The sequence below is a fragment of the Taudactylus pleione genome, unplaced genomic scaffold (assembly GCF_031769625.1).
Source record: "Taudactylus pleione unplaced genomic scaffold, aTauple2 ptg000842l, whole genome shotgun sequence".
In the NCBI taxonomy this organism is placed as follows: Eukaryota; Metazoa; Chordata; class Amphibia; order Anura; family Myobatrachidae; genus Taudactylus; species Taudactylus pleione.
The window spans coordinates 317,494-326,013 of NW_028285244.1; the positions used below are offsets into that span (position 1 = coordinate 317,494).

Below are 8,520 nucleotides of genomic sequence, written 5' to 3' on the forward strand. Positions count from 1 at the left end.
TGAGGACTGGCAGTGTTTCCGTTCTGTTTGGCATAGGCGCCGCCATCTTGCCTCCGGTCATGTGATTCAAGCTGTCCTATCCTGGTGGGTCATCTGCTCTTTCCAGCCAGTCACAGCGCGGCACCTGGTATTTAGGAAGGTCCAGAGCCTTCATTCATTGCCAGTGCAACGTGTTTCTCAGCTGCGGCTGAGAGAGAGTACCTGTGCCTTACCCTTCTGCCTGGAAGCGCTACTAGCCTGTTACCTTGCCTGCTCCATATCTGCTGGACTCACCGTGCACCCTCCATTTACCTTTCCCCTGCCTGAGTACCTGAACCTGCTGTTTCACTGCACCTTGCCTCACACTCTAACTCCTAGCTGGACTTCATTACCTCTGCCTGCACTTCGTTACAGCTCACCAAACCTGCATACTGGACATTTCCTGCCTGTCACTATCTGGACATTCTCCCATTTGCTTCACTACAGTTATCAAGTGCACTTTAGTACTAAACCTGGACTTTTTCTTTTGCCATTGCCATATCTGCTAAATCACTTATTAAAAGCTCCACCTTTTTATTTAAATCTGCTTCTGTGCCTGCTCCTGTCACCACCCCAGGTCCACAACAAACCCAGACCCTCACACAGGGAGATTGCTAGACTCTTCAGGGAGACTGGGAGATTGCTATTACTTCAGGGAGTATCCCTGACAATCAGGAAGAGTCGAGCAAGTATGCCCCACAGAAATCTATGGGGCATGCTACTGTGATCGAAAACAGGGGAGGCGCAACAGATATTAGAATGTTATGCATCCAGGGAGATACTTACATTTTGCGGGTATCCCCCTGAAAATTTAATTTTCAGGGGGATTTCCTGCAAAATTAGGTAGATAAATATGCCCCATAGTCCTGCACAACAAATATTAGCTACAGTATCATGTTAGTTTAGCCAAGGTTCAAGTGAAGCGAATTAATGATTCACTAGATTAAAGTGACCTACAAGTATAAGAGTAAAGAGCAAAATAAGGAACAATATAATGTCTGACCACTGAGAATAGGACGTCATTTTCACTGAAAAGTAGCCGTAAGTATTCTTTTATATTTTAGATACTTATTTGGTTTTTAGATTTAATGCCCCCGTGGAAAATCTACATGATTAAAATTTTTGTTGGGTTTGCTGTATTTTTGTACATTTCTAATAAATGTGATTTTGCGCTTTGAAACTACAATATATGTGCTGATCCTTCCTGATTTATGGGAAAGGCAAAGACTATATGTGTATATGTGTGTGTGTGTATATATATATATATATATATATATATATATATATAAGGAATAAATCCTACTAATGCGCATGAAGTCTTTTGGTTGAATGTCCAGAAATGATCTGTTCAGGTATTTATGTAGCGCAGCTGCTTCCCTGCTCCAAGCCACGGAGCGATAGATTTTAGAGGTAAGCAAGTTGAAAGGAGAGCGCACTCGTGATTATGTGAAAAATAACAATTTTACTTATAACATTTGCTCACGTACATCAAAGTTTAAAACATTAAACTCCACCATGGATGGTCCTCTGGTGTAATCGACAGGCCACACTGCAGACAGCAATTCAGCGGACCACCGTCGGTTCTGGGAATACCGGATGACGTCACGTCAGGGGCATGGCTTACTGACGTGGACGTGTGACGTCATCCGGTATTCCCAGAACCGGCGGTGGTCTGCTGAATTGCTGTCTGCAGTGTGGCCTGTCGATTACACCGGAGGACCATCCATGGTGGAGTTTAATATTTTAAACTTTGATGTTATAAGTAAAATTGTTATTTTTCACATAATCACGAGTGCGCTCTCCTTTCACCTTGCTTACCTCATATATATATATATATATATATATATATATATATATATTATACTTGACAACTCTCCCTGATTGTCAGGTAGACTCCCTGAAATAGTTGCAATCTCCCCGTCTACCTGATTGCTTCTTACACCCATTATGAAGCTGTTATATTTAAAAACAAACAGAGATGTATACATTCAAATGGGATCATTAGTATAATTTCCCTGTATTGGTTATAAGGCACAATGATCCCCATAGCTACATGCATTTTCTGAAAAGTATCAGTGTACTTTTATAAACAAATGGATTTTACTGACTGCGTTTGGGCTAATTTACATTTGGATGTAAGTCTGGGCCTGATTCAGACCCACTCGCGAGCTCTGAGCGCTTGCAAGCGGGTCGATGTTGCCCAAATGCGCACGACGGAGGCGCCTCCATCGTGCGCATGCGCGAGACCCGAATAACGACGGCCAAGCTGTCGTATCGCCAACTACGAATGCGATCCCATTCACTGTCACAATGGGCCTGACGTCTAAATTCTTGTGTCCATTCTGAGTAGCCATAGGGTTCTCAGAAGGCCGATTATCAACTGATCTGGGACCAATGCTGAATCTTTGTACGCAGGTGATTGGATTTGTGAAGTCGCTGGTGAGTCCCGGCGCTGTGACATTTGCATATTTTTGCACATACACAGTGTACAACTTTGCAGCAGCTTTGACGTTAGTGTACATCTCTGTACAAGCCCATAGCGCTAGTGGATGGAAAGAGACTACTGGCATTCTGCACAGTCTGGATATCACCACACTGAAGACTCATGATGGGTAAATCTCTCTGCCTGTGGACAAGTCAGCCCTTCATAGAATACATGGACAGGAGGACTAATCTGGGGCATTGCCAGTCGCAGCACTCATTCTTAGTCAGCCTATCCCCACTTCAACAATTAATACTTTCTATACCTGGGGTAGATTTACTAAGGAGCGCGTTATCGATGCTGCCATTCCTCGGTGGCTTTGACTGATGTATTTAAAATGGCAATAGCAATAGAACCTAAACTAACCTGGTTTAGCATTTATTTCTGTTGCCGTTTTAAACTATGATCAGAGGCTTTGACAACCCTGCTCTCCTTAGTAAATCTACACTCTGGTCTGCAAGCTGCTAATGAGAACTGACCTTGCCTATTTACTGTGCATAGATACTGTAGCTGGAATTACTTTTGTGTTATAAAATACAAGTGTGGCATTTTCTGATAACATTTCTGCATTCTCATATTTCTAGATGAGAAGGTTTACACTCCACGTTGCGATCCTCCTGGTGATAGAATGTATTCCAGGGAATTCTGAATCAACAATCAAACAGAATGAATGTATTGCAGGAGTTCCAGGTATCCCAGGTACACCAGGCTTGAATGGACAACATGGACAGCAAGGACAGCCAGGAAGAGATGGTAATAATGGAGATCCAGGACAGAAAGGTAACTGATAGGACAGTTCTGTATAGAAGGTTGAGTAGTACCCTGACACTGGATCTATTTTGAAGGTGACATTAAGTGATTCAGGGCCTAATTCAGAGGTGGAAGCAAATGGCTTTGCAGCTGTGTTCCCGTATGCAGCGGACTTGTGAAAATGTGACAGCCTTCTAGATTTGTATTGATACGTCCACTCTGGCTGCTTCTTAAGTCCGTGGCTTGTGTAAGTCCATCTGAGCAACCCTATTGTGTTGTAGAATGGGAGTAGAAACTGAGATGCCAGAGCCATTTTTACTACTGTACATACAGGATCACAATTGCAGTCTGCAACATGCCTACGAAACGATCGGGAGAAGTCTGCATTTGAGCCGCCACTCCCGTTACCTCCCATAAATGCTGCCTGACTGTCAATCATACTGTGTCCTAGTCTTTGCTGCAACCGTCATCGGTAATGAAACTTAACACATGCGCAGTGTGGCTCCATACACATACACAGATCAACGATAATCGTTCAACCGTGAAAATATCTGCAATGAGTCCACTTGTGCATCAGGCCCTTTGAGGAAGGGGAGGGCACTCTAGGGTGCTGCTTGTAGCAGTAGGGAGGCAGCATAAGACTCTCTGCATAACTGCCCCCTTCTGCATTTGCATTGGTCTACGAACTTGTAACCAAAGGGGAGGTGAGAATGCAAGTGATGTCGGGGGGATTTTGCCTTCGGGCCCTGCTTCTGAAGTCAGCCTTTCCTCCATTTTAACAAATAATACTTATAATAACTAGAGGTAGATCTGTTTTCGTCATGCTGGGGGCTTGCCCAGATCTCTGGGAGTGCTGAGCAGCCCCCAGCCTCTCACAGCACAATGTACATCATCCATTGATCGCTGCAGCGGGACTGTCCCACTGAAATGCCAAAATATTAACAGGCCCCAAACTGGTCAGCCCAGGGCTGGCAATCCCCGGAAAGTGGGAACCCGTGTCAGCAGGCCGCTGGCACCATACCCCGACTGTGAAGAAAATATTTTAAAAAAATATACACACCAAATGTTGTATTCATTTATTACACATTCACTCACTCACCCACACTCACACTCATCCACACTACATACTTACCTTTTCCCTTGTGCTGCTGGGTCCTCTTGTCCATTAGTTGTCTAGTCTTCATAAAATAAAAATGACTTACCCAGACCAGAACGAGCTCTAGACTATATTTACATATATATATATATATATATATATATAGTTCTAAGCCAATCAGTGGGCGGTTACTCTGAAAACGGCCGCTGATTGGCTAAGAGCAGCTGGACTCTTAGCCAATCATGGCTAAGGTACAGGTAGCACCCTTGGATAATGTCACCTGGTGTGGCCCACAACCTCTTAGTGACGCCACTGATAAAATTAGCAGTTATATCACAGTAAACTTACTAACTAGTAATTATTTAACTCATTAAGATTCCAGATTATGACTCCAATGTGTTTCTGCCTATTCTTGTGTTCCAGGTGAACCAGGAGAAAGAGGTCCTCAGGGGCGCCCTGGGAAAGTAGGTCCTCCAGGAATTAATGGGTTTCCAGGGATTCCTGGACCTCGAGGACCACCAGGTCAGTCTGGACCACTTGCGACAAGAGAACCCTATGCATTTCATGTTGGACTGAAGTCATCTTCTCCATCTGTTAATGGGCCAATTTTGAAAAAGTATTTTACAATGATAAAAATCTTTATGACACAGGAAGCGGTAAATTCACTGCTCCAGTAGATGGACTTTATTTCCTAACCTACCAAACTACAGTGCACTATAAAAATGTACATATTTCCCTAAAACACAATGGTAAGATTGTACAGTACATGTATCATGTGTTTGGTTCCGTCACTCAGCAAGCTTCTGGGGCCTCTATTCTAGTACTGACAAAAGGGGATGAGGTTTGGCTGGAGGTGGTTGATGGGAACAACGGTCTTTATGCAGACAGCGATGATGACTCTACATTCTCAGGTTTTCTGATTTCATGATTTACAACATTTCTATGATAATTCAATGCTTAATAATAAAAATATATTTCTATCACTGACTTGTCTTCACCTGGCACAAAAAAAAATCTCTATTGGAATAGTTCTGATTTTACCATACTCATTTAGAGTGAAGGATATAGGGGCTTATTCTCAGCTGGATGCGTGGGCGTCCCTGTGTGCATCTTTTGCCGCACTGAATCTGCGACTTTATGATGAATGCTAGAAAAGCCCTTCCGCTGGTGTACAAGCGTGCGTCAGAGTATGGCCATAAATGTACAGTAGGTGATTAAGCGTTTGAGTTCGCAGCCATTTGTACGACATGCTGCAACACTCCCATAGTACCCCCATTAGACAGTGCATCTCTATGTGTCTGAATAGCCACCTCGTAGGTTACCACCCAAGAATACCCCAATACATTTCCGATACATTTCTAAGACCCTGCGTCTCAATTACTACTGCAACTCCGTGCGTATATGCTGTGGGACAAATGCGCTGTTTAATAACATTGACCATTTGTGTGAATATCGGCACTGTGTCTGACTCAGAATCAGGCCCATAATTCATATACCTCTAGGGGTATACAATCGGGAAGCCGGCTGCCGTACTTTTGCAGCGCCGTGGAGGGGGCGCTGTGAGCCCCCCAGCCCAGCGCAAAGCCAGGGGTGGGTGCATTCATTGTGATCGCTCCCCCCCCTCAGGCATAGGAGATTGCGAGAAATCTCCCACTGCATCCCAACACGTGTGCTGGGCTTCTGCGAGGGAGGGAGGAAAAGAGGGGTGGTGGCGCCGGGTCCCTCTGGAAGCCCGGGCAAATTGTACCCGCCCACCCCCCCTCTCGGCGCCCCTGCTTCCGCGAGTGTGTGTGTATCGCAAGAAAAGTGGAGAGGGGATGCCGCCAGGGTTTCAAATGAAAGTGATACAGTGAGATACAGTGGAGGTCATTGCAGCTCAGATACCATGAGACTCAGCACAAGGGATCAGAGGAGCAGACTTTTCTTCAAATTATGCCCTTCCAATACCCTATTATATATATTATGCCCTTTCCATGACCCATTATACAATGTCCTTCCCATGCCCCATTATATAAATAATGCCCTTCCCATACCCCATTTATAAATCATGTTCTACCCAAGACCCATTATATAAATCACGCCCTTCCAATACCCCATTATATATATAATGCCCTTCCAGTGCCCCATTATATGAATAATGCTCTTTCCATGCCCCATTATATAAATAATGCTCTTTTTGGGTCCCATTGATCTTCTCTCGACCATCAGCCTTGCGACAAGAGCCTGTGGTAGGGTCTAGGCTGCCGCATGGCCGAGTGGACTTCCTGCTCTAATAGAGCAAGAAGTCCACTACTGACATCAGTAGTGATGTCAGTAGGTCCTCCCACAAACGCCAGGTGTTCCTAAAGGAACGCCTGCGTTTGTGCAGTCACCCCCCCTACCCACCTACAAAACGGGGCGAGTTGTCACTCAACATCGACAGCCGCCCCGTCTTGTAGCGAGCCCCGTAGCGACTGAAGTTCAGTTGCTCGGCGGGGCTCGCGTATGCGCACACCGGATGTGGCACATGCATAGTGGCCAAACATCGAGCCGCTTGCGAGCGATGTGCGCTCGCTCGCGAGTTTGAATCAGGCCTTGTACACTAATTTGTACACAAACTTGTACTCAAATCTATGTACCAACTTTTCAGGACATTGTACGCTATTTAGTACACAAATTCATACACAGCCTGTGTTCCATCTCGTTTGGATTTGTATGTCTATTAGTACTAATGAGTACGTGGTTAGTGCACTGGTTCTCCAAAGCCACATCAACTTATTAACTCTCTTCAGTATCGGCGCCAAGCCGCACCATCGGCTCTCAAAGCCAAATCATTTATTAACGCTCTTCAGTACCGGCACCAAGCCGTACCATCGACTCTTAAAGTCGCATTGATTGTGTATCATCTTCTGTACTGGCTCCAAGCTGCATTATCGGCTCTCAAAGCCACATCAATTACCTCAACTATTAAACTCTCTTCAGTACCGACTTCAAAGCCGCATTATCGTCTCTCAAAGCCACATCAACTATTAAACTCTCTTCAGTACTGGAACCAAGCCGCGCCATTGGCTCTCAAAGCCACATCGATTGTGTACTATCCTCTGTACTGGCTCCAAGCCGCATCATTGGCTCTCAAAGCCGCATCAACAGCTGTTCTATTACCCCATGGGTTTCCAAGCCACACTTTCAGTTGACTAAACTGTCTCACCAATCTCACAGATAACTGTACCAGTTTCCGTTCCTACTGTTATGCTGGTCATACACCTATGCGACCAGCATCAGATAAGATTTACCTCACCATTCCCCGGAGCTCCCTGGCAGTTTTTCTTAACACCACTATCTGTCGTATGATCGATCGTGCACGTGAGGCGCTCATCAGGAAAAAGTCATTGAAATGACATGAATGGACGCATGATGCATCGCATGCACAAAATACACAGTACGATCTGCACACAATATGATGGACCATATGGGCTGCGCACCTGATCATACGATCCGTTTTAGGAGCTGCGGGAGCTCGCATCGGATCGTATCCTACTAAAAAAATACACGATTTCTACAAGATCCATCGTACGACTCGTCGAAAATCGGCCAATCAACCCGAAAATGTGCAGGTGTATGGCCAGCATTACTCTCACCACTGAATCCCCTTGTTCCTCCGTGTGAGTTTCTACTACCTTGAGCTGTAAGTCCAAGCGGCCGCCTAAGTGCCGGTGAACGCGTCCCAGTTCTAAGGGAACAACGGGCGGTTGTTAATGGCAGAAAAGCTCGCTAGCCTGGTTCTAGCTTTTTCACACGGATTAGGCATAGGATTCATAACATTAGGTAGACAATGTCTAGATAGACACCACACAGACAATAGGTCGATAGGGACAAAACATCGACACACTAAAGGTCTAGGTACAAATGGTCTGCAAGTAGGAAGCGTGACCTAATGAAGCAATTCAATGCGAACAGCATCATATGGTCTCACCCCCTTATTTAAACATGTGCCGTTCGCAGCAAATTGTCGCGGGGAGGGGAGCTTAATGGCGCGACCCATTCGGCCACGCCCCACCACCTCCCCCCTGCTTCTCCTCCCTAGGCTTCTCCCGAGGAGGAAAAGGCAAATGTCGGCAAGTATGGTGTAAGCAGATCTCCCACATCCTGCCCACGGGCAGGTCAAGGGGATTTAATGAGGAATTTGTGGGTCCGT

At 45.4% G+C, this 8,520-nt stretch overlaps 1 pseudogene; it reads left to right on the top strand.

The window, feature by feature from the left end:
* The first annotated feature begins 3,084 nt into the window (after positions 1 to 3,084).
* LOC148474459 (complement C1q and tumor necrosis factor-related protein 9A-like) lies at positions 3,085 to 5,274 on the top strand (annotated as a pseudogene).
* Positions 5,275 to 8,520: the final 3,246 nt, after the last annotated feature.